Here is an 18,093-nt window from a genome sequence, read left to right on the forward strand (position 1 = left end):
ATAATCAATCCAAATGACTTCATACGGGGTAAACAATAAAGATTTGTTTTATACTGTCATGTTTGAGGTAATGGTAGGTTATACTTTGTGTAAAATGTATTAAGGGGAGATAATCAATCCAAATGACTTGATACGGGGAAACAATAAAGATTTGTTTTATACTGTCATGTTTGAGGAAATGGTAGGTTATTCTTTGTGTATAATGTATTGAGGGGAGATAATCAATCCAAATGACTTCAAACAGGGTAAACAATAAAGATTTAATTATACTGTCATGTTTGAGGTAACCTTAGGTTATATATACTTTGTGTATAATGTATTAAGGGGAGATAATCAATCCAAATGACTTTGTGTATAATGTATTAAGGGGAGATAATCAATCCAAATGACTTTATACGGGGTAAACAATAATGATTTGTTTTATACTGTCATGTTTGAGGTAATGGTAGGTTATACTTTGTGTAAAATGTATTAAGGGGAGATAATCAATCCAAATGACTTGATACGGGGAAACAATAAAGATTTGTTTTATACTGTCATGTTTGAGGAAATGGTAGGTTATTCTTTGTGTATAATGTATTGAGGGGAGATAATCAATCCAAATGACTTCAAACAGGGTAAACAATAAAGATTTAATTATACTGTCATGTTTGAGGTAACTGTAGGTTATATATACTTTGTGTAAAATGTATTAAGGGGAGATAATCAATCCAAATGACTTCATACGGGGTAAACAATAATGATTTGTTTTATACTGTCATGTTTGATGTAACTGTAGGTTATATATACTTTGTGTATAATGTATTAAGGGGAGATAATCAATCCAAATGACTTTATACGGGGTAAACAATAATGATTTGTTTTATACTGTCATGTTTGAGGTAACTGTAGGTTATATATACTTTGTGTATAATGTATTAAGGGGAGATAATCAATCTAAATGACTTCATACGGGGTGAACAATAATGATTTGTTTTATACTGTCATGTTTGAGGTAATGGTAGGTTATACTTTTTGTATAATGTATTAAGGGGGATAATCAATCCAAATAACTTCATAGGGGGTGGAAAAAAAAATTGTTTAATACTGTCAGGTTTGAGGTAACGGTAGGTTATACTTTGTGTATAATGTATTAAGGGGAGATAATCAATCAAAATGACTTCATACGGGGTAAACAATAAAGATTTGTTTTATACTGTCATGTTTTAGGTAACTGTAGGTTATATATACTTTGTGTATAATGTATTAAGGGGAGATAATCAATCCAAATGACTTTATACAGGGTAAACAATAATGATTTGTTTTATACTGTCATGTTTGAGGTAATGGTAGGTTATACTTTTTGTATAATGTATTAAGGGGGATAATCAATCCAAATAACTTCATAGGGGGTGAAAAAAAAATTTGTTTAATACTGTCAGGTTTGAGGTAACGGTAGGTTATACTTTGTGTATAATGTATTAAGGGGAGATAATCATTCCAAATGACTTCATACGGGTAAACAATAAAGATTTGTTTTATACTATCATGTTTGAGGTAATGGTAGATTATACTTTGTGTATAATGTATTGAGGGGAGATAATCAATCCAAATGACTTCATACGGGGTAAACAATAAAGATTTGTTTTATACTGTCATGTTTGAGGTAACTGTAGGTTATATATACTTTGTGTATAATGTATTAAGGGGAGATAATCAATCCAAATGACTTTATACGGGGTAAACAATAATGATTTGTTTTATACTGTCATGTTTGAGGTAATGGTAGGTTATACTTTGTGTAAAATGTATTAAGGGGAGATAATCAATCCAAATGACTTTATACGGGGTAAACAATAATGATTTGTTTTATACTGTCATGTTTGAGGTAATGGTAGGTTATACTTTGTGTAAAATGTATTAAGGGGAGATAATCAATCCAAATGACTTCATACGGGGTAAACAATAATGATTTGTTTTATACTGTCATGTTTGAGGTAACTGTAGGTTATATATACTTTGTGTATAATGTATTAAGGGGGGATAATCAATCAAAATAACTTCATAGAGGTTGAAGAAGAAAAAAATTGTTTTACATTTTAATGTTTGAGGTAACGGTAGGTTATACTTTGTGTATAACCCCAAGGGTGACTGGGGTATAGAAATATGGTCACTTGGTTTTCTTCCGACCGGCAGTAAAACGCTTGCCGAAGAGAGGCGTCCGTTCGGCTGTGCGGGATGTATCAAATTTGCAGTCGCGTCCGGTCAGAAGGGGGACGTAAAATCCAATGCCTCGTGTAAAGAGAGTGCCACATTCTTTGCACGTTAAGAACCCTTGCAACAACTCATTGAGGGGTCTGTAGGTGGCCTGTTGCAAGGCAAAATTTCTGTCCCTATCCAATATACCCTCATTTTCCAGTGGCAGTCCAAATTTCCCCGACCATCATCCCAGATGGCCTCTATTATATCAACCTACCTATTGTATTTATTGTGAACTTGTCCTCGTCCTGAATATGCATGAAATATTTGCCACTGGACGTTAAGCAACCAACAATCAATCAATCAATACTTTGTATTTTTCTTTGTGTATAATGTATTGAGGGGAGATAATCAATCCAAATGACTTCATACGGGGTAAACAATAAAGATTTGTTTTATACTGTCATGTTTGAGGTAATGGTAGGTTATACTTTGTGTAAAATGTATTAAGGGGAGATAATCAATCCAAATGACTTGATACGGGGAAACAATAAAGATTTGTTTTATACTGTCATGTTTGAGGAAATGGTAGGTTATTCTTTGTGTATAATGTATTGAGGGGAGATAATCAATCCAAATGACTTCAAACAGGGTAAACAATAAAGATTTAATTATACTGTCATGTTTGAGGTAACCTTAGGTTATATATACTTTGTGTATAATGTATTAAGGGGAGATAATCAATCCAAATGACTTTGTGTATAATGTATTAAGGGGAGATAATCAATCCAAATGACTTTATACGGGGTAAACAATAATGATTTGTTTTATACTGTCATGTTTGAGGTAATGGTAGGTTATACTTTTTGTAAAATGTATTAAGGGGAGATAATCATTCCAAATGACTTCATACGGGTAAACAATAAAGATTTGTTTTATACTATCATGTTTGAGGTAATGGTAGATTATACTTTGTGTATAATGTATTGAGGGGAGATAATCAATCCAAATGACTTCATACGGGGTAAACAATAAAGATTTGTTTTATACTGTCATGTTTGAGGTAACTGTAGGTTATATATACTTTGTGTATAATGTATTAAGGGGAGATAATCAATCCAAATGACTTTATACGGGGTAAACAATAATGATTTGTTTTATACTGTCATGTTTGAGGTAATGGTAGGTTATACTTTGTGTAAAATGTATTAAGGGGAGATAATCAATCCAAATGACTTCATACGGGGTAAACAATAATGATTTGTTTTATACTGTCATGTTTGAGGTAACTGTAGGTTATATATACTTTGTGTATAATGTATTAAGGGGGGATAATCAATCAAAATAACTTCATAGAGGTTGAAGAAGAAAAAAATTGTTTTACATTTTAATGTTTGAGGTAACGGTAGGTTATACTTTGTGTATAACCCCAAGGGTGACTGGGGTATAGAAATATGGTCACTTGGTTTTCTTCCGACCGGCAGTAAAACGCTTGCCGAAGAGAGGCGTCCGTTCGGCTGTGCGGGATGTATCAAATTTGCAGTCGCGTCCGGTCAGAAGGGGGACGTAAAATCCAATGCCTCGTGTAAAGAGAGTGCCACATTCTTTGCACGTTAAGAACCCTTGCAACAACTCATTGAGGGGTCTGTAGGTGGCCTGTTGCAAGGCAAAATTTCTGTCCCTATCCAATATACCCTCATTTTCCAGTGGCAGTCCAAATTTCCCCGACCATCATCCCAGATGGCCTCTATTATATCAACCTACCTATTGTATTTATTGTGAACTTGTCCTCGTCCTGAATATGCATGAAATATTTGCCACTGGACGTTAAGCAACCAACAATCAATCAATCAATACTTTGTATTTTTCTTTGTGTATAATGTATTGAGGGGAGATAATCAATCCAAATGACTTCATACGGGGTAAACAATAAAGATTTGTTTTATACTGTCATGTTTGAGGTAATGGTAGGTTATACTTTGTGTAAAATGTATTAAGGGGAGATAATCAATCCAAATGACTTGATACGGGGAAACAATAAAGATTTGTTTTATACTGTCATGTTTGAGGAAATGGTAGGTTATTCTTTGTGTATAATGTATTGAGGGGAGATAATCAATCCAAATGACTTCAAACAGGGTAAACAATAAAGATTTAATTATACTGTCATGTTTGAGGTAACCTTAGGTTATATATACTTTGTGTATAATGTATTAAGGGGAGATAATCAATCCAAATGACTTTGTGTATAATGTATTAAGGGGAGATAATCAATCCAAATGACTTTATACGGGGTAAACAATAATGATTTGTTTTATACTGTCATGTTTGAGGTAATGGTAGGTTATACTTTGTGTAAAATGTATTAAGGGGAGATAATCAATCCAAATGACTTGATACGGGGAAACAATAAAGATTTGTTTTATACTGTCATGTTTGAGGAAATGGTAGGTTATTCTTTGTGTATAATGTATTGAGGGGAGATAATCAATCCAAATGACTTCAAACAGGGTAAACAATAAAGATTTAATTATACTGTCATGTTTGAGGTAACTGTAGGTTATATATACTTTGTGTAAAATGTATTAAGGGGAGATAATCAATCCAAATGACTTCATACGGGGTAAACAATAATGATTTGTTTTATACTGTCATGTTTGATGTAACTGTAGGTTATATATACTTTGTGTATAATGTATTAAGGGGAGATAATCAATCCAAATGACTTTATACGGGGTAAACAATAATGATTTGTTTTATACTGTCATGTTTGAGGTAATGGTAGGTTATACTTTTTGTATAATGTATTAAGGGGGATAATCAATCCAAATAACTTCATAGGGGGTGAAAAAAAAATTTGTTTAATACTGTCAGGTTTGAGGTAACGGTAGGTTATACTTTGTGTATAATGTATTAAGGGGAGATAATCATTCCAAATGACTTCATACGGGTAAACAATAAAGATTTGTTTTATACTATCATGTTTGAGGTAATGGTAGATTATACTTTGTGTATAATGTATTGAGGGGAGATAATCAATCCAAATGACTTCATACGGGGTAAACAATAAAGATTTGTTTTATACTGTCATGTTTGAGGTAACTGTAGGTTATATATACTTTGTGTATAATGTATTAAGGGGAGATAATCAATCCAAATGACTTTATACGGGGTAAACAATAATGATTTGTTTTATACTGTCATGTTTGAGGTAATGGTAGGTTATACTTTGTGTAAAATGTATTAAGGGGAGATAATCAATCCAAATGACTTCATACGGGGTAAACAATAATGATTTGTTTTATACTGTCATGTTTGAGGTAACTGTAGGTTATATATACTTTGTGTATAATGTATTAAGGGGGGATAATCAATCAAAATAACTTCATAGAGGTTGAAGAAGAAAAAAATTGTTTTCCATTTTAATGTTTGAGGTAACGGTAGGTTATACTTTGTGTATAACCCCAAGGGTGACTGGGGTATAGAAATATGGTCACTTGGTCTTCTTCCGACCGGCAGTAAAACGCTTGCCGAAGAGAGGCGTCCGTTCGGCTGTGCGGGATGTATCAAATTTGCAGTCACGTCCGGTCAGAAGGGGGACGTAAAATCCAATGCCTCGTGTAAAGAGAGTGCCACATTCTTTGCACGTTAAGAACCCTTGCAACAACTCATTGAGGGGTCTGTAGGTGGCCTGTTGCAAGGCAAAATTTCTGTCCCTATCCAATATACCCTCATTTTCCAGTGGCAGTCCAAATTTCCCCGACCATCATCCCAGATGGCCTCTATTATATCAACCTACCTATTGTATTTATTGTGAACTTGTCCTCGTCCTGAATATGCATGAAATATTTGCCACTGGACGTTAAGCAACCAACAATCAATCAATCAATACTTTGTATTTTTCTTTGTGTATAATGTATTGAGGGGAGATAATCAATCCAAATGACTTCATACGGGGTAAACAATAAAGATTTGTTTTATACTGTCATGTTTGAGGTAATGGTAGGTTATACTTTGTGTAAAATGTATTAAGGGGAGATAATCAATCCAAATGACTTGATACGGGGAAACAATAAAGATTTGTTTTATACTGTCATGTTTGAGGAAATGGTAGGTTATTCTTTGTGTATAATGTATTGAGGGGAGATAATCAATCCAAATGACTTCAAACAGGGTAAACAATAAAGATTTAATTATACTGTCATGTTTGAGGTAACCTTAGGTTATATATACTTTGTGTATAATGTATTAAGGGGAGATAATCAATCCAAATGACTTTGTGTATAATGTATTAAGGGGAGATAATCAATCCAAATGACTTTATACGGGGTAAACAATAATGATTTGTTTTATACTGTCATGTTTGAGGTAATGGTAGGTTATACTTTGTGTAAAATGTATTAAGGGGAGATAATCAATCCAAATGACTTGATACGGGGAAACAATAAAGATTTGTTTTATACTGTCATGTTTGAGGAAATGGTAGGTTATTCTTTGTGTATAATGTATTGAGGGGAGATAATCAATCCAAATGACTTCAAACAGGGTAAACAATAAAGATTTAATTATACTGTCATGTTTGAGGTAACTGTAGGTTATATATACTTTGTGTAAAATGTATTAAGGGGAGATAATCAATCCAAATGACTTCATACGGGGTAAACAATAATGATTTGTTTTATACTGTCATGTTTGATGTAACTGTAGGTTATATATACTTTGTGTATAATGTATTAAGGGGAGATAATCAATCCAAATGACTTCATACGGGGTAAACAATAATGATTTGTTTTATACTGTCATGTTTGAGGTAACTGTAGGTTATATATACTTTGTGTATAATGTATTAAGGGGAGATAATCAATCTAAATGACTTCATACGGGGTAAACAATAAAGATTTGTTTTATACTGTCATGTTTTAGGTAACTGTAGGTTATATATACTTTGTGTATAATGTATTAAGGGGAGATAATCAATCCAAATGACTTTATACGGGGTAAACAATAATGATTTGTTTTATACTGTCATGTTTGAGGTAATGGTAGGTTATACTTTTTGTATAATGTATTAAGGGGGATAATCAATCCAAATAACTTCATAGGGGGTGAAAAAAAAATTTGTTTAATACTGTCAGGTTTGAGGTAAGGGTAGGTTATACTTTGTGTATAATGTATTAAGGGGAGATAATCATTCCAAATGACTTCATAGGGGTAAACAATAAAGATTTGTTTTATACTGTCATGTTTTAGGTAACTGTAGGTTATATATACTTTGTGTATAATGTATTAAGGGGAGATAATCAATCCAAATGACTTTATACGGGGTAAACAATAATGATTTGTTTTATACTGTCATGTTTGAGGTAATGGTAGGTTATACTTTTTGTATAATGTATTAAGGGGGATAATCAATCCAAATAACTTCATAGGGGGTGAAAAAAAAATTTGTTTAATACTGTCAGGTTTGAGGTAACGGTAGGTTATACTTTGTGTATAATGTATTAAGGGGAGATAATCATTCCAAATGACTTCATAGGGGTAAACAATAAAGATTTGTTTTATACTATCATGTTTGAGGTAATGGTAGATTATACTTTGTGTATAATGTATTGAGGGGAGATAATCAATCCAAATGACTTCATATGGGGTAAACAATAAAGATTTGTTTTATACTGTCATGTTTGAGGTAACTGTAGGTTATATATACTTTGTGTATAATGTATTAAGGGGAGATAATCAATCCAAATGACTTTATACGGGGTAAACAATAATGATTTGTTTTATACTATCATGTTTGAGGTAATGGTAGATTATACTTTGTGTATAATGTATTGAGGGGAGATAATCAATCCAAATGACTTCATATGGGGTAAACAATAAAGATTTGTTTTATACTGTCATGTTTGAGGTAACTGTAGGTTATATATACTTTGTGTATAATGTATTAAGGGGAGATAATCAATCCAAATGACTTTATACGGGGTAAACAATAATGATTTGTTTTATACTGTCATGTTTGAGGTAATGGTAGGTTATACTTTGTGTAAAATGTATTAAGGGGAGATAATCAATCCAAATGACTTCATACGGGGTAAACAATAATGATTTGTTTTATACTGTCATGTTTGAGGTAACTGTAGGTTATATATACTTTGTGTATAATGTATTAAGGGGGGATAATCAATCAAAATAACTTCATAGAGGTTGAAGAAGAAAAAAATTGTTTTCCATTTTAATGTTTGAGGTAACGGTAGGTTATACTTTGTGTATAACCCCAAGGGTGACTGGGGTATAGAAATATGGTCACTTGGTCTTCTTCTGACCGGCAGTAAAACGCTTGCCGAAGAGAGGCGTCCGTTCGGCTGTGCGGGATGTATCAAATTTGCAGTCGCGTCCGGTCAGAAGGGGGACGTAAAATCCAATGCCTCGTGTAAAGAGAGTGCCACATTCTTTGCACGTTAAGAACCCTTGCAACAACTCATTGAGGGGTCTGTAGGTGGCCTGTTGCAAGGCAAAATTTCTGTCCCTATCCAATATACCCTCATTTTCCAGTGGCAGTCCAAATTTCCCCGACCATCATCCCAGATGGCCTCTATTATATCAACCTACCTATTGTATTTATTGTGAACTTGTCCTCGTCCTGAATATGCATGAAATATTTGCCACTGGACGTTAAGCAACCAACAATCAATCAATCAATACTTTGTATTTTTCTTTGTGTATAATGTATTGAGGGGAGATAATCAATCCAAATGACTTCATACGGGGTAAACAATAAAGATTTGTTTTATACTGTCATGTTTGAGGTAATGGTAGGTTATACTTTGTGTAAAATGTATTAAGGGGAGATAATCAATCCAAATGACTTGATACGGGGAAACAATAAAGATTTGTTTTATACTGTCATGTTTGAGGAAATGGTAGGTTATTCTTTGTGTATAATGTATTGAGGGGAGATAATCAATCCAAATGACTTCAAACAGGGTAAACAATAAAGATTTAATTATACTGTCATGTTTGAGGTAACCTTAGGTTATATATACTTTGTGTATAATGTATTAAGGGGAGATAATCAATCCAAATGACTTTGTGTATAATGTATTAAGGGGAGATAATCAATCCAAATGACTTTATACGGGGTAAACAATAATGATTTGTTTTATACTGTCATGTTTGAGGTAATGGTAGGTTATACTTTGTGTAAAATGTATTAAGGGGAGATAATCAATCCAAATGACTTGATACGGGGAAACAATAAAGATTTGTTTTATACTGTCATGTTTGAGGAAATGGTAGGTTATTCTTTGTGTATAATGTATTGAGGGGAGATAATCAATCCAAATGACTTCAAACAGGGTAAACAATAAAGATTTAATTATACTGTCATGTTTGAGGTAACTGTAGGTTATATATACTTTGTGTAAAATGTATTAAGGGGAGATAATCAATCCAAATGACTTCATACGGGGTAAACAATAATGATTTGTTTTATACTGTCATGTTTGATGTAACTGTAGGTTATATATACTTTGTGTATAATGTATTAAGGGGAGATAATCAATCCAAATGACTTTATACGGGGTAAACAATAATGATTTGTTTTATACTGTCATGTTTGAGGTAACTGTAGGTTATATATACTTTGTGTATAATGTATTAAGGGGAGATAATCAATCTAAATGACTTCATACGGGGTGAACAATAATGATTTGTTTTATACTGTCATGTTTGAGGTAATGGTAGGTTATACTTTTTGTATAATGTATTAAGGGGGATAATCAATCCAAATAACTTCATAGGGGGTGGAAAAAAAATTTGTTTAATACTGTCAGGTTTGAGGTAACGGTAGGTTATACTTTGTGTATAATGTATTAAGGGGAGATAATCAATCAAAATGACTTCATACGGGGTAAACAATAAAGATTTGTTTTATACTGTCATGTTTTAGGTAACTGTAGGTTATATATACTTTGTGTATAATGTATTAAGGGGAGATAATCAATCCAAATGACTTTATACAGGGTAAACAATAATGATTTGTTTTATACTGTCATGTTTGAGGTAATGGTAGGTTATACTTTTTGTATAATGTATTAAGGGGGATAATCAATCCAAATAACTTCATAGGGGGTGAAAAAAAAATTTGTTTAATACTGTCAGGTTTGAGGTAACGGTAGGTTATACTTTGTGTATAATGTATTGAGGGGAGATAATAAATCCAAATGACTTCATACGGGGTAAACAATAAAGATTTGTTTTATACTGTCATGTTTGAGGTAACGGTAGGTTATACTTTGTGTATAATGTATTAAGGGGAGATAATCAATCAAAATGACTTCATACGGGGTAAACAATAAAGATTTGTTTTATACTGTCATGTTTGAGGTAACTGTAGGTTATATATACTTTGTGTAAAATGTATTAAGGGGAGATAATCAATCCAAATGATTTCATACAGTGTAAACAATAAAGATTTGTTTTATACTGTCATGTTTGAGGTAATGGTAGGTTATACTTTGTGTAGATGTATTAAGGGGGATAATCAATCCAAATAACTTCATAGGGGGTGAAAAAAAAATTGTTTAATACTGTCAGGTTTGAGGTAACGGTAGGTTATACTTTGTGTATAATTTATTAAGGGGAGATAATCATTCCAAATGACTTCATACGGGTAAACAATAAAGATTTGTTTTATACTGTCATGTTTGAGGTAATGGTAGGTTATACTTTGTGTATAATGTATTGAGGGGAGATAATAAATCCAAATGACTTCATACGGGGTAAACAATAAAGATTTGTTTTATACTGTCATGTTTGAGGTAACGGTAGGTTATACTTTGTGTATAATGTATTAAGGGGAGATAATCAATCAAAATGACTTCATACAGGGTAAACAATAAAGATTTGTTTTATACTGTCATGTTTTAGGTAACTGTAGGTTATATATACTTTGTGTATAATGTATTAAGGGGAGATAATCAATCCAAATGACTTTATACGGGGTAAACAATAATGATTTGTTTTATACTGTCATGTTTGAGGTAATGGTAGGTTATACTTTTTGTATAATGTATTAAGGGGGATAATCAATCCAAATAACTTCATAGGGGGTGAAAAAAAAAATTTGTTTAATACTGTCAGGTTTGAGGTAACGGTAGGTTATACTTTGTGTATAATGTATTAAGGGGAGATAATCATTCCAAATGACTTCATACGGGTAAACAATAAAGATTTGTTTTATACTATCATGTTTGAGGTAATGGTAGATTATACTTTGTGTATAATGTATTGAGGGGAGATAATCAATCCAAATGACTTCATACGGGGTAAACAATAAAGATTTGTTTTATACTGTCATGTTTGAGGTAACTGTAGGTTATATATACTTTGTGTATAATGTATTAAGGGGAGATAATCAATCCAAATGACTTTATACGGGGTAAACAATAATGATTTGTTTTATACTGTCATGTTTGAGGTAATGGTAGGTTATACTTTGTGTAAAATGTATTAAGGGGAGATAATCAATCCAAATGACTTTATACGGGGTAAACAATAATGATTTGTTTTATACTGTCATGTTTGAGGTAATGGTAGGTTATACTTTGTGTAAAATGTATTAAGGGGAGATAATCAATCTAAATGACTTCATACGGGGTAAACAATAATGATTTGTTTTATACTGTCATGTTTGAGGTAATGGTAGGTTATACTTTATGTATAATGTATTAAGGGGGATAATCAATCCAAATAACTTCATAGGGGGTGAAAAAAAAATTTGTTTAATACTGTCAGGTTTGAGGTAACGGTAGGTTATACTTTGTGTATAATGTATTAAGGGGAGATAATCATTCCAAATGACTTCATACGGGTAAACAATAAAGATTTGTTTTATACTATCATGTTTGAGGTAATGGTAGATTATACTTTGTGTATAATGTATTGAGGGGAGATAATCAATCCAAATGACTTCATACGGGGTAAACAATAAAGATTTGTTTTATACTGTCATGTTTGAGGTAACTGTAGGTTATATATACTTTGTGTATAATGTATTAAGGGGAGATAATCAATCCAAATGACTTTATACGGGGTAAACAATAATGATTTGTTTTATACTGTCATGTTTGAGGTAATGGTAGGTTATACTTTGTGTAAAATTTATTAAGGGGAGATAATCAATCCAAATGACTTTATACGGGGTAAACAATAATGATTTGTTTTATACTGTCATGTTTGAGGTAATGGTAGGTTATACTTTGTGTAAAATATATTAAGGGGAGATAATCAATCCAAATGACTTCATACGGGGTAAACAATAATGATTTGTTTTATACTGTCATGTTTGAGGTAACTGTAGGTTATATATACTTTGTGTATAATGTATTAAGGGGGGATAATCAATCAAAATAACTTCATAGAGGTTGAAGAAGAAAAAAATTGTTTTACATTTTAATGTTTGAGGTAACGGTAGGTTATACTTTGTGTATAACCCCAAGGGTGACTGGGGTATAGAAATATGGTCACTTGGTCTTCTTCCGACCGGCAGTAAAACACTTGCCGAAGAGAGGCGTCCGTTCGGCTGTGCGGGATGTATCAAATTTGCAGTCGCGTCCGGTCAGAAGGGGGACGTAAAATCCAATGCCTCGTGTAAAGAGAGTGCCACATTCTTTGCACGTTAAGAACCCTTGCAACAACTCATTGAGGGGTCTGTAGGTGGCCTGTTGCAAGGCAAAATTTCTGTCCCTATCCAATATACCCTCATTTTCCAGTGGCAGTCCAAATTTCCCCGACCATCATCCCAGATGGCCTCTATTATATCAACCTACCTATTGTATTTATTGTGAACTTGTCCTCGTCCTGAATATGCATGAAATATTTGCCACTGGACGTTAAGCAACCAACAATCAATCAATCAATACTTTGTATTTTTCTTTGTGTATAATGTATTGAGGGGAGATAATCAATCCAAATGACTTCATACGGGGTAAACAATAAAGATTTGTTTTATACTGTCATGTTTGAGGTAATGGTAGGTTATTCTTTGTGTATAATGTATTAAGGGGAGATAATCATTCCAAATGACTTCATACGGGTAAACAATAAAGATTTGTTTTATACTGTCATGTTTGAGGTAATGGTAGGTTATTCTTTGTGTATAATGTATTGAGGGGAGATAATAAATCCAAATGATTTCATACGGGGTAAACAATAAAGATTTGTTTTATACTGTCATGTTTGAGGTAACCTTAGGTTATATATACTTTGTGTATAATGTATTAAGGGGAGATAATCAATCCAAATGACTTTGTGTATAATGTATTAAGGGGAGATAATCAATCCAAATGACTTTATACGGGGTAAACAATAATGATTTGTTTTATACTGTCATGTTTGAGGTAATGGTAGGTTATTCTTTGTGTATAATGTATTGAGGGGAGATAATCAATCCAAATGACTTCATAGGGAGTGGGGAAAAAAATTGATTAAAACTGTCAGGTTTGAGGTAATGGTAGGTTATACTTTGTGTAAAATGTATTAAGGGGAGATAATCAATCCAAATGACTTGATACGGGGAAACAATAAAAATTTGTTTTATACTGTCATGTTTGAGGTAACAGTAGGTTATACTTTGTGTATAATGTATTAAGGGGGGATAATCAATCCAAATAACTGCATAGGGGTTTGAAATAAAAAATTGTTTTATACTGTTATGTTTCAGGTAACAGTAGGTTATACTTTGTGTATAATGTATTTAGGGAAGGTAATCAATCCAAATGACTTCATACATGGTAAACAATAAAGATTTGTTTTATACTGTCATGTTTGAGGTGACTGTAGGTTATATATACTTTGTGTAAAATGTATTAAGGGGAAATAATCAATCCAAATGACTTCATACAGGGTAAACAATAATGATTTGTTTGATACTGTCATGTTTGAGGTAACTGTAGGTTATATATACTTTGTGTAAAAGGTATTAAGGGGGATAATCAATCCAAATAACTTCATAGGGAGTGGGGAAAAAAATTGTTTAATACTGTCAGGTTTGAGGTAACAGTAGGTTATACTTTGTGTATAATGTATTAAGGGGAGATAATCAATCCAAATAACTTCATACAGGGTAAACAATAAAAATTTGTTTTATACTGTCATGTTTGAGGTAATAGTAGGTTATACTTTGTGTATAATGTATAAAGGGGGATAATCAATCCAAATAACTTCATAGGGGGTGGAAAAAAAATTTGTTTAATACTGTCAGGTTTGAGGAAATGGTAGGTTATACTTTGTGTATAATGTATTAAGGGGAGATAATCAATCCAAATGACTTCATACAGGGTAAACAATAATGATTTATTTTATACTGTCATGTTTGAGGAAATGGTAGGTTATACTTTGTGTATAATGTATTGAGGGGAGATAATCATTCCAAATGACTTCATTTAGGGTAAACAATAAAAATTTGTTTTATACTGTCAGGTTTGAGTTAAGGGTAGGTTATACTTTGTGTATAATGTATTAAGGGGGATAATCAATCCAAATTACTTCATAGGGAGTGGGGGAAAAAATTGTTTAATACTGTCAGGTTTGAGGTAACGGTAGGTTATACTTTGTGTATAATGTATTAAGGGGAGATATTAATCCAAATAGCTTCATAGGGAGTGGGAAAAAAAATTGTTTAATACTGTCAGGTTTGAGGTAATGGTAGGTTATACTTTGTGCATAATGTATAAAGGGGAGATTATCAATCCAAATTACTTCATACAGGGAAAACAATAAAGATTTGTTTGATACTGTCATGTTTGAGGAAATGGTAGGTTATTTTATGTGTATAATGTATTAAGGGGAGAAAATCAATCCAAATGACTTGATAAGGGGAGAACAATAAAGATTTGTTTTATACTGTCATGTTTGAGGTAACAGTAGGTTATACTTTGTGTATAATGTATTAAGGGGGGATAATCAATCCAAATAACTGCATAGGGGTTTGAAATAAAAAATTGTTTTATACTGTTATGTTTCAGGTAACAGTAGGTTATACTTTGTGTATAATGTATTTAGGGAAGGTAATCAATCCAAATGACTTCATACAGGGTAAACAATAAAGATTTGTTTTATACTGTCAGGCTTTAGGTAATGGTAGGTTTATATATACTTTGTGTGAAATGTATTAAGGGGAGATAATCAATCCAAATGACTTCATAGAGGGTGAAGAAGAAAAAATTGTTTTACATTGTAATGTTTGAGGTAAAGGTAGGTTAAACTTTGTGGATAATGTATTAAGGGAAGGTAATTAATCCAATTGACTTCATACGGGGTAAACAATAATGATTTGTTTTATACTGTCATGTTTGAGGAAATGGTAGGTTATACTTTGTGTATAATGTATTGAGGGTAGATAATCAATCCAAATGACTTCATACGGGGTAAACAATAATGATTTGTTTTATACTGTCATGTTTGAGGTAACTGTAGGTTATATATACTTTGTGTATAATGTATTGAGGGGAGATAATCAATCCAAATGACTTCATACGGGGTAAACAATAATGATTTGTTTTATACTGTCATGTTTGAAGTAACTGTAGGTTATATATACTTTGTGTATAATGTATTGAGGGGAGATAATCAATCCAAATGACTTCATATTGGGTAAACAATTAAGATTTGTTTTATACTGTTATGTTTGAGGTAACTGTAGGTTATATATACTTTGTGTAAAATGTATTAAGGGGAGATAATCAATCCAAATGACTTCATACAGGGTAAACAATAAAGATTTGTTTTATATTGTCATGTTTGAGGTGACTGTAGGTTATATATACTTTGTGTGAAATGTATTAAGGGGAGATAATCAATACAAATGACTTCATACGGGGTAAACAATAATGATTTGTTTTATACTGTCATGTTTGATGAAATGCTAGGTTATACTTTGTGTATAATGTATTGAGGGGAGAAAATCAATCCAAAAGACTTTATACGGAGTAAACAATAAAGATTTGTTTTATACTGTCATGTTTTAGGTAATGGTAGGTTATACTTTGTGTATAATGTATTAAGGGGGGATAAATCAATCCAAATAACTTCATAGAGGGTGAAGAAGAAAAAAATTGTTTTACATTGTAATGTTTGAGGTAACAGTAGGTTATACCTTGTGTATAATGTATAAAGGGGGGATAATCAATCCAAATGACTTCATACGGAGAAACAATAATGATTTGTTTTATACTGTCATGTTTGAAGAATTGGTAGGTTATACTTTGTGTATAATGTATTGAGGGGAGATAATCAATCCAAATGACTTCATGTGGGGAAAACAAAGATTTGTTTTATACTGTCATGTTTGAGGTAACTGTAGGTTATATATACTTTGTGTAAAATGTATTAAGGGGAGATAATCAATCCAAATGACTTCATACAGGGAAACAATAAAGATTTGTTTTATACTGTCATGGTTGAGGAAATGGTAGGTTATACTTTGTGTATAATGTATTAAGGGGGGATAATCAATACAAATGACTTCATAGGGGGAAACAATAATGATTTGTTTTATACTGTCATGTTTGAAGAATTAGTAGGTTATACTTTGTGTATAATGTATTGAGGGGAGATAATCAATCCAGATGACTTCATGTGGGGAAAACAAAGATTTGTTTTATACTGTCATGTTTGAGGTTACTGTAGTTTATATATACTTTGTGTAAAATGTATTAAGGGGAGATAATCAATCCAAATGACTTCATACGGGGAAACAATAAAGATTTGTTTTATACTGTCATGGTTGAGGAAATGGTAGGTTATACTTTGTGTATAATGTATTAAGGGGGGATAATCAATACAAATGACTTCATAGGGAGGAACAAAAAGATTGTTTTAAAATGTCATGTTTGTGATAACTTTTTTAAAATATCTTGTTTAACATGAAAGTTATTAAACTTTGATTATTACATGTTTTGTAAATTTCATGCCATAATATTCCTGTATTTATTAACATGAGGGTAGTGTTATTAAAAGAATCAGGACTACCATAAAACTTGTCGGATTGATTTGAAATTTTGTATGCTGGTTCGATATAGAATAAACTTAATGCATGCTCAATTTTTTGGCATTTTATTGAAGAATAAGGGTCTAATAGGCCCAAGACCACAATTAATGACCATATTTTTCATTGTCCACGAATATAGTTCCCTTTAATTAAAATGTATTCTTTCTTAATTTTTTTTCTTTGCCTAACTCATTGATTATTTAGTTTTTATGGGTTGGAAATGAAAGAAGAGAGGTGAAATAAACTTTTAGGTGTTGTATTTTAACTGAATTTGATACGGAAAGAGTGATTAGGCGAAGTGCAAAAAGGTAATATTTACAGTTTTCAGAACATCTCTTGACTTGTCAATAGGGTTAGGGATGTGTATTGGCTAAATTTGTAAAAGTGATTGCTTCGATCTTTCTGAATTTTGGATATATATACTTTTGGACAGGTACTATACATTACACACACAAAAGATTGGACAAAAGTGCATGGTGCATTTTTTTTAATGGGACAAAAAGTTATAAAGAACTAATAGAGGAATTAATTGTGGTTTGTGGCCTAAGAGGCTGATACCCAAATTCTTGAAAATGAAGAAAGGGCCATCTTTTTTGGCAGAAAGTTGCATCAAATGATAAATTTTATTGGTTTATTGTAATTTTATTCAATTTTAATCTTAAGACTGGTAATATTATGCAATTTAAGGCATTTTTTACCATATTGATGCACTAAAGGCCCTTTGACCCCTGTTTTAGCCCTTTCTGTCAATAATATTGGACCCTTTTTATATTTTAATAATATATTACTACTCCATTGTCTTACAAAACATCACATCTTCAAAATGGATTCATTTTATTTGAAATAATTATATAGTCAGAAATTGA

At 32.0% G+C, this 18,093-nt stretch overlaps 1 long non-coding RNA gene across 3 annotated transcripts in view; it reads left to right on the top strand.

Moving 5' to 3' along the window:
* The window catches only part of LOC134715281 (uncharacterized), an 88,562-nt gene that overhangs the window by 60,029 nt on the left and 10,440 nt on the right, over nucleotides 1–18,093 (top strand). Inside the window, exon 1 of one of the 3 annotated variants that reach the window (XR_010106647.1) lies at nucleotides 9,768–9,917. The exons of 1 other annotated variant lie outside the window; for it this stretch is intronic. This is a non-coding gene — a long non-coding RNA (uncharacterized LOC134715281). Of the gene's footprint in view, nucleotides 1–9,767; nucleotides 9,918–18,093 lie in introns of those variants that run through there. One more of the 3 variants, XR_010106646.1, reaches the window with a different exon arrangement.

The sequence above is a fragment of the Mytilus trossulus genome, chromosome 4 (assembly GCF_036588685.1).
Source record: "Mytilus trossulus isolate FHL-02 chromosome 4, PNRI_Mtr1.1.1.hap1, whole genome shotgun sequence".
Taxonomy (NCBI): Eukaryota; Metazoa; Mollusca; class Bivalvia; order Mytilida; family Mytilidae; genus Mytilus; species Mytilus trossulus.